General features: G+C 34.5%; 1 protein-coding gene across 1 annotated transcript in view; it reads left to right on the forward strand.

Moving 5' to 3' along the window:
• LOC141389614 (uncharacterized) overlaps positions 1 to 16,665 on the forward strand; it is a 136,851-nt gene that overhangs the window by 50,197 nt on the left and 69,989 nt on the right. The gene's annotated exons all lie outside the window — the stretch shown is intronic.

The raw sequence follows: 16,665 nt of genomic DNA on the forward strand, positions 1-16,665 counted from the left end.
ATTTAGTAACTTTATCGTTACGTTTAGAATTTTTCGTACACTCTTAGTAAACATTTCCAAAAAACGACTTCCTTATTTCACATGTACACAGCAGATTTTAAAATGCCAGCACTATCTATTCCTTCTCACAAAGGCGTTGGTACAATATGTAGTACAATTTAAATTTTTTCTTACACCTATTGTTTCATAATCCATTCCAAACCAATAGGTATCCCACACCAAATATTAAGACTCAATCTCATGCAATACCAAATTTGATACAATTTAGTATATGTGTAGTGCGAGTTTGGGTGACGTAGGGGATGAATGATATCAAACAAAGGTCCTCACCGGCTTTAACATGACAAGGTCCAGGATTTATCTTGGTCCCTCTTTCATTTCATATGCATCAGTTAATTACCGAAATTTGGCAGGAAGAAAACATACCCAACGATTGGAACCTCAGCCTTCTATGTCCCGTACACAAGAAAGGAGACAATGCGGTGTGTACAAACTACGAAGTACCTTCGAGCGTACTGTGTGAACGTCTAAAACCTATGATCAATAAAATAATCGGGTCATACCAATGCGGTTTTAGGCCTGGTAAATAAACAATTGACCAAATCTTCACACTGCTGGAGAAGACCCATGAAAGACAGATCGGCACATACCACCTGTTCGTCGACTATAAGGCCGCCCTCGACAGCCCAAATCGATCAAATGTGTTCCAAGCAAAACTAATACGACTATTCAGGATGACATTGACTGACACAAGATCAGCTATTAAAATAGGAAATAACCTCTCCGAAACTTTTAAAACAATACGAGGTTTCAGACAAGGTGACTGGCCTATTAAACATTCTACTGGAAAAGGTCATACGTCATGCTAACGTATATATGGCTAGAGATAAAAATAGCACTATATACAATAAAGATATAATAGGTGGGCTTTTTAGATGATAATTTGTAACAATTATTACAAAATGTTACTAAATGCGGTATTTTTACATAAAAGATCAGTAAAAGAGGGCGAAATGAGGGGGCAATTTTGACAGTTGTTTACTGATAACTTGCTAAAGGTTCCTAGAAGAATTTTTCCCAGCAACATTTAGCAAGTTCAATCTGCTGTTTTTAAATCATCTAGTCTGCTGTTCAATGTTTATTTGATTTTTGTGCAAAAATGCTATAATAATAGGTGTGTCTTTTTACGTGATAATTAGTAATTATTATTACTAATGTTGCACATTTTGACAGTTGTATAAAGGAAAAGTTGCTGAAAAAAATGTTTCAGTAACATTTAGTAAGTAAAAAGACACCCCTATTGTGATTCAGTTGTATTTATTAAGTAGTTTATTAATTAATTATTTATTTTTAATTTATTTTTCCTAGAATTAAAAACTTTTTCACTGCTTTGAATTTTGTTTCTCGTTCATGGTAAACAACTACAGTCAACCAAAAAAGTCTTCTTCTTCTTCTTTATTGCATATTCGATATTCGAATGTTAGCGACCATATTACATTTCATGTATAATATTTTATATATCATTGACAAAATATGAAAATAATTCTCTATTTCTTGCGACACTTATTAAATTTTCTGCATTTCGGAATTCTGTCCATTGTTGAATATTTTGGAGCCAGGACATCTCTTGTCTTCCTCTGCTACGCTTTCCTTCTATACTGGCTTGTAGAATTGATTGTAGAATGTGGTATTTTGAGTTTCGCATTATATGCCCAAGATATGCAATTTTTCTCCTTTTTATATGATTGAAGAGTTCTCTTGTTCTGTTTAATCTGCGTAGGACCTCGTCATTTGGCACGTGAGCTATCCATGGGATTTTAAGAATTCTCCAATATATACACATTTCGAATGCTTCTAATCGCTTGACGTCTACTGCTTTTATAGTCCATACTTCCGTTGCGTATAACAGTACTGGCCATATGTAGGCTTTTATGAACCTTGTCTTTGTTGTGATGTTAATATCATGACTTGTCAAAACTTTTCTATATTTGTGAAAGGCGTCTCTTGCCATTTCTATCCGGCATTTAATTTCTTTGGAGTTATCCCACTGATCATTTATTGAGAACCCGAGATATTTGAAGCTCGACACTCTCTCGAGTGGAGTGTTGTGAATTATTATATGCATGTTTTCGTAAATGTTTTTTCTGCTTATTATCATATATTTAGTTTTCTTGATGTTTAATTTTAATCCATATCTTTCACTACACGCAGTTAGTCTGTTGACAAGATTTTGTAAACCTGATAGGCTGTCTGCTATTAGTGTAGTATCGTCAGCGTATCTAATATTGTTTATATAAGCATTATTTATGAGGATTCCTTCTTTAGTGTTATTTATTGCTTCTTTGAATATTTTTTCCGAGTATATATTAAACAGTAGTGGGGACAGAGTACAACCCTGTCTTACTCCTTTGGATATAGATATTTCTTCCGTCATTTCTCCGTTGATATTAACATGTGCGGTTTGGTGCCAATACAGACTTTTAATGCATCTAATTTCTTTTCCCCCTATTCCAATTGACGCCAAAATATCAATGAGCTTGTCATGTTGTACGGTGTCAAATGCCTTCTCGTAGTCGATGAAGCACATAAAAACGTCTTTATGGACACTTCTACATTTTTGGACCAACACTTGTACGCAGAATAGTGCTTCTCTGGTTCCTTTTGCTTCTTTAAAACCAAATTGTGTTTCGCCCATTTCTTGTTCGCATTTTTCGTATATCCATCTATGTATAATTTTCAGAAAAATTTTTAAGGCGTGACTCATCAAGCTAATAAGTCGGTACTCGTTGCATCTTTTGGGGTGAGATTTCTTTGGAATGGTTATAAATGTGGACTTCAGCCAATCCTCTGGGTATTTTCCGGTGTCATAAATATAGTTAAATAGTTTCGTTAACAGATCAATATTGTTATCATTTATCATTTTTAGTATCTCGGCAGGTATTTCATCAGGACCCGTGGCTTTTCGTTCTCGGAGGGATTTTATTGCATCTTCAACTTCGTTGTTTGTTATTGCCTCGCCTGTCATTTGCTGTGATATCCGGTAGTCATAATCAGATCTAGTAGGATCATTGAATAAGTTTTGAATATATTCTTTCCAGATGTTTTTCTTCTCAGCGGTTTCAAAAACGGGTTCATTATTGTTATTGTAAAGGACTGATGAATTATTATTTCTGTCAAAAAAGTCTACATACACCCTATAAATCTCGAGTTTTAGGGGTAAGGAATCATTTTTATTTAAATCCAAGTATACAGTTCTATTTCATATCCCTAATAAACAAAAATAAATGCAACAAAAGTTTATTGCATAATACAAATAACGGTAAATTCTATAAAAATTAAAAAAATAATAGGGAAAAGATGTACATACACCCCAATGAAATATAGGTATTACCGTAAAATTGATGGAATAAAAATTGTACATGTTATTGCTTTAGCGAAGGTCTCTGGTTGTCCATGATATTTGTGGGTTAATTGCCTTTATTTAAGGTCTGACTTCACTCATAGCTCGTTAAAGCGATTAAAGATTTCTTTAAGTTTTTCGGTCTAAAAAACTTAAAAAACTCAGTAGAACTGAAGATTTTGAGATCCTTGTGCACTTTGAAGTTGTTCTTGTGGTAAAATATCCTCCAAAGCTTAGTCTATAGATTCCACAGCATCCCAAGACGTATGCACATAACATGGATAAGCTTTAGAATTGCCTTGTAATATGGTCTGGTACAATCCTCGAGCATCGAGCATTGAATCAGCAATGTACAATTATCCGAATTTTATAACCCTTTTATTGACCATAACGATCATTATACGACAAAGTAGTAGTTCACAGTATTAATTCCAAACAAATTTCATGCATTCGTTGGAGGTGTTTCTATTTTGATGGTTTCGAAGTTTTAGGAGCAGGTTTTTCGAATAATGTTTTACATTCCTGATTGAGTAAAGGTCCTAAATGATATCACCCCCTATTTCGAGGCACTTCTGCATTTAATTTGCGCTTTTGGATGCTGTAAAATCTATTAACTCCATGAGAAATCTGAGGAAATCATACATTTAGCGACGCTCTGGAGCGTATATTATCCACACGAACCACTTCAAAGAGCTCTTGGATCTCAAAATGTTCAGTTCCACTATGTTTTTTGGGTTTTGTAAAGTATTAGACTGAGAAAAACAAAGAAATGTGCAAGGGTACGCTTTAATGAGCTATCAGCGAAATCTGTCCTTAAATAACGGCAATTAACCCACAAACATGTTCTTATTTTGGCTGAATGATATCATGGACAACCGGAGACATTCGTTAAAGCAATAAAATGTAAAATTTGCATTGCTTATTCCATAAATTTTACGGCAATATCCACATTAGATGTATGTACACTTTTTCCCTATTCATTTTTTAATTTTTATATAATTTATTTATTATTATGCAATAAACTTTTGTAGCACATAATTTTGTTTATTAGGAATTTGAAATAGAAACATATATGTAGTTGGATTTTCATAAAATGTTCCCTTAACCCCAAACTGTTGACTGTATAATTTTGCTAAAGTTTACTAAATGCTGTCTTTTTACTTTTTTCTCTATTTCTATTCTATTTAAAGAGTAAAATATTTCTTACTCTCAGCAAATAAGTTACTGTGTAAATCTTACTGAAAAAGTAAAAAGACACAGCTAATGTTAATAGGTCGATCTACGCGAGCCACAACAGTCACCTTTGCAAAAATTGAAAAGAACTCTGCCAAAGTGGGTCTACAGTCAACGGCGATAGGACGAGGTTTATCGTATCAACACGCAATATGTCCAGAACTACAACTTCGAGGTAGTAAATTACTTTATTTACCTCGGCACCGACATAAATAAGACTAACAACATAAGTTTTGAAATAAACAGAAGAATAATATTGGCCAACAGATGCTACTTTGGTCTAAGTAAACAGTTTAAAAGCAAAACCACCTCACGTCAAACAAAACTTAAACTCTACCAGACACTGATACTACCAGTACTTATGTATAGATCTGAAGCATGGGTACTTGCGAAAGCAGATGAGGCAGAACTTTGGTGTGTTTGGCGGTGAATACCGACGTCGTATGAACCGACCGACATCGATATAGTACAAGGTATCGAGCTACAACGATTGCGTTGTCAGCAGGATGGATTAAGATGTCCCTGCCAGAAAGGCATTACAATACGAGATCGGTGCGTTTGGAAATCTATTCTTAGTTCGACTTATGGAACAAAACGTTCTGTTTTGTATAAAAGCCATTTAAGTAAGTAAAGTAAAAATGTACCAAATTTAGTACTATTTAATGCTGTTATGCACAATTGTATTCCCAATATCAATTGTGATACATTTGGAACCGTTTCGTGTTTTTCGTTCAATCGTGATACCCTAAACATGAACTGCGATCTCCCTACGACTTACAATATTCTAACACTTTTTGTTCAGCAAGTACCTATTGCACAAAATATAGTACCATTTACTATGTACATTATGTAAAAATTTTGGGTATCGCATTTCCAAAACCACCAACAGCGATCTTCAGACCAAATTTCAAATATTTTATTCATTTACCAAATACCAATTGTATATAGTAATATAATGTACCACCATATCTCAACCCCACGGTGGCTTAATACCAAAATTCAGATCTATCCCAACACCCATTTAGTACTTTTATTTTCTTGAAGCGAAGCCTAAAGGTCTTATGCGGCTAATATACTACAATATTACATAAATTAATATTTTAGTATTGACAATTTGTGGTGGAAAAGTGTTTAGACTACTGGGAACCTCAAATAACAGCTAGTTCGGTTAACAATGGTTGTTAAAAACTCTCTAAACAGCGAAAATCGGGAGATACCATTATATGGAGGCTTTATCAAACCATGGACCTATGTTGACGATTTTTTGTGAGGAAGTTTCGTGACCACTAAAAACTTCAAATGTCAAATTACAGCTAGTTCCGTTAAAAATTTTAGGTAAAATCCTCAAAATACTTTTCTACTTACCAAGACAATATCAAAATTCTTGGGTATTTGGGTATACAAATTTCAGCTCTATTTGTATACCCAATAACAAAATGTTCCAAATTTAGTTTCATTTAATACTTTACGTACACATAGCGTACGAATTTCTAAAATCACCTCCTTATTTATAAATGGACACCAACAGTTACCCCAATACAAAATTTCAAAATTCTAGATCTATCCCTTCATTAAGTGCCATTAAATGATATTTGTACACCTATATTTAGAGTAATTTTAAGAAATTGCAGAAGTGGGGAACTCGATCTAAGAACCCCTAGTTTCATGCACGAATACAAAGCAACTGACGTTTCGGAAGTCAGCCCATCAGTGACCCTCATTCTAAATTTCAGAATTCTAGTGTGTTCGCCCAATGCGAAGAGTACAAGTTTTAGAAGATTTTAGTACTATTAGTAAACTTGCAGGACGAATTTCCAATTGTGAACTACATATAACATTTCAAGATTCTAGCTTCAGCCTTTAAATTGATCTAAGGAGAAAATAACAACTTGCATTTGAAAGAGGAAATAAGTTAGAGGATAGCGAAGCCGCCCCACAGTCGATGTGTCTGAGGAGCCTTCCTAAACCAAAGGCGAAACATGCATGTCACACAGTGGTGATTGTGTGGGTTCGTATCGTCGGCTTTCCTTTTTCAAAAAGCATCTTGGTCAGTAAGCTCGTCTCTAACGAGAAATTAATTAAAAAGAAAATAAGTTTATTTTTCTGTAGGAATCCATGACCAATTTGATCGTCCTTGAGGGTTAATTTAATGAAAATAATAACGGTTCTAATCGATCCAAGTATCCCACTGTAAAAAATAAAATATCGTAACTCCACTCCAACGTAAATGTCAAGACACACCAGAATAAAAAGAAGCATTTACGAACGTACGTACGGACGTACTTACGACGTTCATACAAACGACAAACAAACGTTTCTATGGGCTGCCGTATGGGCAAAGAACTTACGAAAGAGAATGAGTACATTCAAATATTCACCTCAACACCCTCCTCCCACTGACATCCCAATTTGAAGGAAATGCCATTCTATCAGAGTACACATTTTATGGAGCCATCCAGCCCGACAAACAGCCAGCCAGGCAGCCAACGAGCCAAGCAGTCAGCCATCCACACACAGTTCAAGTAAAAACTTTCTTATACGAATTGGAATATGAACATCATGGGATGGATGGGTGGGATGAGTGTGGTTGGTTGATTGCCGCTGTAGTGTAGATGTGGTACACGCGTACACATTTCCACAAAGAAACGAACTCATGAAAATGTAATGCCCACAGTGAGCGAAAAAACGTTAAGTACAGATGTACTGAAGAAAAAGACTAAAATTTAAGGGGAAAACGTGCAACACTTGTTACTATTTAGTGCACTGATTACTCTTGCTTTCTCAGGAATGTAAATATTTTCTTGGGAGGATCATAGTCCCATTATTATTCTTTTGATTTTTTGGTACACGTTATTATTAGAAAGCGGAATTTTATGCAACCCCTATTTTTGGTCCGATTCATGTCAAATTTTGGGACTGGGCATATTTTTGGCTTCTGATTACATTGCAATCGAAACATATGACATATGTAAAATTATGCAGCATGCATAAATTTTTGCATATGCAAAATTTATGCATTTTATATATTTTCTTATGCAACAAATATTTCAATAATAGGTACAAAAGTGTTTTTGTGTGTACAATTTTTTTGTTTAAAATTGGCTTCAGACAAGTCAATAAAATACAGAAATGTATAGTCACAGCCACAACCTTCAAATTTCAGGGGGAAAAGTTTATACCCACAACGAAGACTTAATACCAAATTTCAGCCATTTTGGTTGGATATTTAGACCACAAATCCTTGGGTGCTACTGTGGTGCAATGGTATGCACGCCCGCCTTGCATGCTGAAGGTCGTGGTCTCGATTCCCCGGCCAAACAACATCGAACAATTTTCAACGGTGGAAAAATACCCCTCAGTAATGTTGGCGACATTTCTTGAGTATTTCATCCATGTAAAACTTCTCTACAAGTGGTGTCTTAAGACACGCCGTACGTACTCGGCGATAAACAGTAGGTCCCATTCATTGAGCTAATATGAATCGGGGTGCACTCATTGATATGAGAGAAGTCTCCCTTGTCCCGTATGGGATGTTTGTGGAATATCCTTGAATATATTTTTGCATATGGTTTTGCATATGCTAATTTTATGCAGATATGTAAAAATATGCACGATATGCAAAAATTTCTGGGCCTAATTCGTTTTATTTTGTAATAAAACGAGTTTCTGTCTAATCAGATTTTCTCTACGACCATCCTAACCATATATGCATTTGCATAGGATTCCGCTTTCTAGTTATTATGCAAAATTTGACGTATAATTGAATACTTCTAAAAAGCACCCAACTTCTGCTGGAACTCAATTCAGCATTTTTTTTTAATTAAAGCAATAATAATTGTTAACCAATTCATATGCGATATTTATGAATAATTAAAAAAATATTGGTTAGTAATATTTTACAAAACAATTTGAAACTATGGCGTAGCATATTCTTGTTCTATTTTTACTTTGAATTCTATTCTCAAATACCTCGTCGCCATTATCGCCTTTTTATTAAATAAAGAATTATTTTTCGTAAAATACTCGTGTTTTCAACCCGCTTTAAGGATATTTTTGTGCTCGGTTCTTACCTCCCTACAAAGTGGCGCCCAACGTGGGGCGAATACTTTGATTTTTACTATTCTCTGTATTTAAATATGTATATCAAGCTTTTTGTAGAAAATTAACTTATGTTGAAACTGAGGTATGGGGCATTGTAACTCGCGATCAGTTTTACTATACCATAACTTTTGACCGCATTTCGGCAAAATAAACTGTTTTAGCCCGATTCACCGAGGGGTTTCTTAAAATAATAATTTGAGCGGAAGCTGTGGTCGTACTAATGTAAAAAAAATCGATAAAAATCGTTGAAATAAACGAGTTTCATTCTGTTATTTTCCAATTATTGGTTATACAACACAATGTAGAGCTTAATGCTCAAAGGAGAAGTTAAAGAGCACACTTCAGAGTTGAAGTTTCTAATGTATGATTTTTTAATATATCCACTGTATCTACCTCAAACGGATGCTGACATTTTGAAACCTGAAAAATGGGGTTTTTTGAATTTTTGCTCTAATCGGGACGCGCAGCTGGATTTCCCTAAAAGCTTATTATTGGTTTGTAGTACTCGTGATTTCGCATTTTTTTAATGTATAACATAAGGGTGTAGCCCTCACAGGATCACAGTAATCTGCGCCTAAACACGAAATTTTTGTGCGTAAATTTTTCTCAAAAACCTATTTTTTTGGTTTAAAATTTACAAACGTCATTCGATTTCCGTGGAAACCCGCGTAAATTTAGTTTTTTTACGTTCTGAATCTAACAAGACACGACGCGTAAAAATCCACCCACTAGATCGGCGGATATGATACCCCCCAAATTTCGAAAATTTGCAAAAAATTATTTTGAAAATATGGCATATTAAAACGCTTTTTGAATGTGTCAGTTCTACTTAAATAAATAGATCGATACGCGTGTTTAAACTGCGCGAAAACAGATATTTCAAAACTATCGCTAATCTAGAGATATAAAAGATTTTTTCTAAAAATTGAGTGCGATGCTACATCCACGGTTCTTGATGGATCGCATTGAAACGGCATAGAATGACGTATTTTTTAATGGTGATTATTGAAATCGGATGCGCATAAAATGTAAATGATCTTCGCGGAAATTATGACCATTTTACTGTATTTTGCACCCTTAAATGCAGCAGATGCTACATCGTGGCCGCCAAATAGAATTTGACAAACTGTACATCAAATAAAAGGGATTGATTCGCTGTGTTGGAAAATCGGATGCGCATCATGTCATTTTCATAATTACGCGGTTTATATGCGTCTCAAATGTTGTAATATTCAATATAACATTATTTTAACGTTATGCCACAATTGGAATTCCTTGTGATTTAATATAAGGTTCTAATAATATTATCCAATAGGAAAACTATAAGCGAAAAATTTGTTACAACGGAATATCATCATTATTTCGTGAAATTTTGACGAAAATGCCGAAGAACTCAAACATTTTTTCTCCAACTCTTCCTATAAAACCATCAAAAAATAAAATTAGAATAATATGATTTTAATTTTTTCGTAATATTTTCTTCGTATTTTTGCAAATAACATGAATACTATAGCTCCAACCTTCACAACTTAGGTTTCATTTTATACCTCAAAATGACTGGATGCTGTAATATTTTTTTTATATATTTTTCGTAACTATGAGCGCTATTGTTTCAAAAATATGTTTGTAAATACGTTAAATTATTTAAAAAATTTGATTTTTCGCGAATCTATTGAGACTTTGCGATTATTTTTTTCATAATCGCAAAGGTTACGAATTCAGTTAACGATAATAGGATAAAACAGCTAACTATATTGAGCCGCGATTTTTTTAGAATTTTTTCTAAATATCATTATTAAAACGGTCATATCTTTTGCGCGCAACGATCAAAGTTAGTAACGAAAACAGATTTGGAATGCTGATTTTTTTCTTAATCTATGTACCAAAAATCATTGATGTAGTATCAAAAATTTTTTTTAATTTTTTTGAGATGGAAAAGACAATTTTAGACATTTTTCCTGATATATGTATGTATACCTGTAATCTGGACATGGTGCATATTTATCAGTCCCATTAATATATGTACATATATTTCCGAACATATCAAACTGATTTATTTTGTATCATCCTTCCCTTTCTTTTACAAAATGCAATATGAAGTGTACCTACGCGATTTTTTATCACTGTTTATAGCTACCAAATGTAAACCATAGCACACTCACAGAAGTTTTGCATGGCGGTGGGGTTGTAAAAATAGCGCATCGTTTGGGAGCACAATACACTTTCATGATGGTGCTAGTGCCTAGCTGCTTCTTAGTATCACCGAACGAACGACAACACAAAGCTATCATAGTTTTTGCAAAGGCAAATGTGGAATTATTTTCTGGAAGGTTACCTTACACGATTCTACTCCAGTCAACGAGGAAGTTATTCGATTGGCTCTAAGCAAATGGTTGTTGTGTTTTTCTCTTCTTAAGTATACAACAAGAGCAAGGATTTAAACTTTTCAAATAAGGTATTTAGAAGTCGTTGTCTACTCCCGAAAATATACTCTGTTTTTATTTGAGTTGTATTTCGACGATGCGCAGTTTACTTCGTCCCCATTTTTTGTTTTGTTTGTTATAAACGACAACAACGACGATATTGCTGTTGCTATTGTTGTTGTTGTTGGTGATGATGATGATGTTTCATGGTTATTTCGTAGAATATTCGTACTGTGTATAAGTTCGCAAGGTTTCGTTGTTCGCAGCCGGAGCAAGAAAGTTGAAAACATTATTGCGGCTAAAAAGATGGAATCTTCTTATCGATCGATAGAGGGCATTGGTGGTTCCCACACAACTTCATAAAGGTATTCACATTCCATCATTTGTGTTGACACAACAACATGTCAAATGGATCCATTTCGGAAAAAATGTGGCAACTACAAGTGATAGAATTCGATCAGCACCATTGAAGTGGGATCTAATGACAAGTTATTTAGTAGAGTTTAAATAATTTAAATTAAATTAGGTAGTTTGTTTTTCTAAATCATTCTTAGCGACATGTTTAAACCATTTTTTTGTTTTCTGCGTACTCGATATTATGCAACAATTGTTACAAAATGTCAATGGACGTTGTCTGTTAACTCAAATTTTGACAATTGTATTGGAAACTTACTGGATGTTGTTGGGGACACTTTTCCAGCATAATTTAGAAAGTGCATATGGTTACTTTAATTATAGCAGAATACAAAAGCGAATTAAGGCCTTAGTCTTCATTTGCTGCCAAAAGATTTTGTGCGAAGAATCCACCAAAGAAAGAAGGAAACGATAAAATATTCTTTGCCAAACTAAGGGGTCGATTATGGATTGCAACTCAACTGTAGTTGCGTTGCCAGATGAGAAAATCATACAATTAAAATGAGTGAAACGACTTAAATTTTTATCAAATTCATTCAATATCAGTGTTTTGAACCTTCAGCTATTAATTTAAATGTAAAAAAGTATGAATTTCAATGCAGAAACGGAACTTTCTATTATGAAAATAGCTGTCGGCAAAGCAACTGTAGTTGGGTTGCTATACACAATCGACCCCTTAAAAAAAGATGTTGTACTCATATATTCTTGACTGAGCAGAAATATTTGTTATTTATTTTTCATTAAGAGATATGATTGACAGCAAATGAAGACTTGAATTCGCTTTTTGGGTCACCTGGTATTTGCATCGTGTATACACTTTAATTCGACCAAATTGTGTCTCATTATTAACCTGAAATCCGTTTTAGACAATTTGGAGTTTATTTAGCCATGCTCGTCCGTCTGTATGTTTGGCTGGAGCACACCATAACTCTCGAACGGATCAACCGATTTGGTTAACATGATTGGTAAGTAATATTTTGTCTAAACATAATTTAAGCTCGAAGATAGGCCACCTCCCCCACAAAAGTTCAAAATGTTTTTCTAAAACGGTGGGCACGATAAATTTCGAAGGGAATAACCGAAAAGGTCATAACTTTGCATATGTTAACATTACTTCCAGGCATAGATCAGGTTTGAATATAGACTAAATTGGTATACTTCTTCATTTACCTGCCACACACAATTTGGAAAAAGAAAAGTTTTACAGCTCTTCTCAGATCGTTGTGAAATATTTTGCAATACATTCTTCTTACGGGCCCTGTTACGATAATGACCCAAAAGCTCCAAAAGAGTCTGCCGGTACCAGCTAAACTGGGTAGTACGTAAGATAACCCTCGAAGGAAGAAACCAATTTGGTCCAAATGGTATACATCGTATTGTTTCTTACAGACTTGGATTATGTCCGAATATTGACTACATCGGACCACTGTTTCGGATACCTGCCACACAAATTTTGGAAAGAGGGCAGGTAAGGACTCGTCTGGGATAGGTTTTTAAATTTTTGGCGACATTTTGTCTATTTTTCCTGAGAAATCGGCCCAAAAACTGCTATAGGCGTCAAAAGTATTGTGTTTACTTATTTTCTTAAGGTCCGAGGCTATATCTCCGTCGGCACAACTGACTGATACTTTCTTCTTCTTTATTTCCAATTAACTGCTTGGGGAGCATAGAGAATTTACAAAGTTTTTCCAAGGTAATCTATCATCTAACATATCATATGTTGATATGTTTTATTTCGTTCCAGATAGTACCGCTGTTCTCTACTTCTTTCATCAGACTTCTTTACCAAGTGGTTTTTGGCCGACCCTTCCTTCTGTGCCCCTGGGGATTCCAGTATAGGGCTTGGCGGCATATCTCATCCTGTTCTTTTCGCAATGCATGTCCAATCCATTGCCACTTCCTTCTTTTTATGGTTACGGGAATCGGTTCCATATCGCATTTTGTATATAAGTCTTCGTTACTTATTACGTTTGGCCACCAGATTTTAAAAATGGATCGCAAGCATCCATTTGTGAAGCTTTGCGATTTGTTGTTTATGGCTGCTGTTGTTAGCCATGATTCGCAACTATACAATAGTACTGACAGTACGTTTGATTTGAATATGTTGATTTTTGATTTCGTTAATATAACCGTCGAGTTCCAGATGATCTTTCTTACTTGTTACAAAATGAATTAAAACGACAAAAGTACCATTGGTGGATGTGGCCCACCACACATAGATACAGTATCGGACAAAACATTTGCAACTGGCACATAAAATTTAGTTTTAGCGTTATAATATTTGTAAAAACCAACTTTTTGTTCAGTTTTTGAGCATTGAAATGTTCTTCGTACTCCTAAGAAAACTCCCACAATTGGTTTTTGTACCTTATAACGGTGTTCCACTTTTAATAGCGTACTTAAAATAAATATCCCCTATTATAACAAGACAAAACAATTGCAACTCACTTCTTCGCTATATAAATAAGGCTCAAAATTATGACATTTACATTATTTTTGTGTCATATCCAGATTTTTATTAGTTAACGGTATCTTTAAGACAAAATACATCAATATATAAAGCTAGAAAAGTTACATTAGAATAGGAGCAGAATATTTTAATTTAATCTGTATTAGGCACTTGATAAATTTGGAAAAGGCCTACGAAATCTTATCACATGAGAATATAATCTAGGATCATCATTAGGAATAGCTTATAGTTGAAAACAAACCCCATACAACATAAATTTAATAAATTTAATTTTTCACATTTGTGAGTGATTTAGTCTGCTGAAGTCCACAACTTGAGGGTCTGCTGTGAATAACGGCACCAAACCGGGCTCATTTATGGAGGTCCTTAAAACGACAGAAATGGAAAATGTTATTATTTTGTATCGGAATTAATCGTAGAAAAAATATTACGGTTATATAATAACACTTGCCCCCATTATTATAAGTCTTCTTTTGTTACAGTTTGGATTTACCGAACAGATTTATAGCGTTCCGGTTAACTTAAAGTTAAAAGTGATGATTGAATTTAAAGGATGAGCTTCAAGTTATTAACTTTCAATGTGAAAATTATATTTTAATGCCTCCAAATTAGTTTATTTTGCATTTTCAAATCCATCAGATAGTAAAAGAACATAAGTAATAATGGCCCTTGGACTGTATACAGACTAGAGTTGTACCAATCTAGTTCCATTGAACGATCTAGTTCACTACGCAGTTCCAATCGTCCTCATCGTTTGTATGAAAAAACTGTGTATACGTAATTTCGCACGTTATTTTGACATTACTAATATCTTTGGGAACTAGGATAGTGAACTAGGATATAGATTGTCCAACTCTAATAGAGACTCCGTCTCACTATTACCAACTTCATAATTTGTTACAGTATGCTTCGTAGGGCCTTAATCGCCGATAAGTTTGGGAATATGGCAAGGGGCGCGTCCGTATATAATCCAATTGTTTTTGTATAATCATAATATTTTTCTAAAATTAATTCCGATACAAAACAAACATTTTTCACTTAGGTCGTTTTAAGGTAGGGCTGCTCATACAAATACAAACATATTTTGTTATTGTTTTGGTTTTGAAACACAAACATTTTGATAGTTTCCCAACATACCGTTCAGTCTGATTTTATAAAATTTACGAAAAATAATTCATATAAACACATTCTACAATTACACGTAAAAGCTAATAATTAGCATACTCATTCATTATTTTCAAGAGAACCAAGTTTCGTTTATTCTCCAGTGCATACACAAGAATTTTCAATTCTAATATAATGTTTTTTTCGAGTAATGTTGGTTTGTTGGGTTGTCTTGTGTAATGGAAAAAATTTGTGTATTGAAAATTTTCATTTCAAAAACAAAAGCTCTCGTTTTTAATTGTGTAAGTGAGCAAATTGACACACACCGACAGCACGTGTGCCCCCAATCGATCAGCCCTATTTTAAGGCAAAACCTATGAACCATCAAATCTCCTCTTCAAAGTCGAAATCGTCAAGACCAAATTTCTTCACTAATTTGTTCTCTGGTTCTGGTTCATAGATACCGTCCAAAATTAATACAGCAAAGATATCAGTAAACGACTTTCTAAAACAAACGAACATTCTAAGAAGGGATCTTAAAGTTCAAAATTATATAAAAAAAAAACAAACAAGTAAAAAAGTATCAGTCTGCTTTGCCGACAGAGATATACCCTCAGCCTATGTGAATTGAAACTGACAGCTCGAATGTATTTAGGGTATTTTCTGAATTTTGTGGGATATCGTGCATACCATTTTAGTGACATTTTATAAATATTGTTGGGAAGTACCGGAAGTTGTGGACCGGTATTGCCCATCTTCGAACTGATACTAAGCTTGAACAAAATATGACGAATTTTTGACCAAATCGGCAGATCAGTTCGAGAGTTATCCTGTTCTCCAGCCACCACATATGGATTTTTTTACACATCTCGGACTTTTTTCTTAAAAAGTATGGACTTGCCCCTGAAAAAACTTTTACCATCGTAATTGAGGCAGCGAATGCAAGTTGCTTCAACAAAAACCAAAGTGATCCGAGAGCAGGTTTTAACGTGAACTTGTCCGAAATTTTGTGTGGGAGGTACCCGTAGGAGTGGAGAAATATAGTCCATATTCGAACCTGATCTATATTTGGTAGATATTTTGCGATGTGTAAAGTATGGTCGAAATTGGTCACTCCCTTCAATAATAATCGTGCGCACAATTTTTCTGAACATTTTCGAACTTTTGTGGGGGAGGTACCTGAAGGAGTGGACCGATATGTACTATCTTCGAACCTTAACTAAGTATGGACAAAATATTACGAAAGCCAAATTTTGGACCAAATCGGCTCATCCGTTCGAGAGTTATCGTGCGCACCAGCCACTACACACGGTGTCGTAGGGGTATTTTTGCACCTTTCATGCTATTTTCTCAAAAAGTATGGACTTGCCCCTGATGAAACGTGTACTGTCGTATGGAGGGCAGTAAATATATGTTGTTACGACAAAAATCAAAGCGATTCGAAAGCAGGTCCTAAACTGAACTTTTCCGAAATTTTGTGTGGGATATTGGAACCTCATTTAAGTCTGTTAGAAATGGAC

Source organism: Musca autumnalis, unplaced genomic scaffold, assembly GCF_047663935.1.
Source record: "Musca autumnalis isolate F117 unplaced genomic scaffold, ASM4766393v1 scaffold_1, whole genome shotgun sequence".
NCBI lineage: Eukaryota > Metazoa > Arthropoda > Insecta > Diptera > Muscidae > Musca > Musca autumnalis.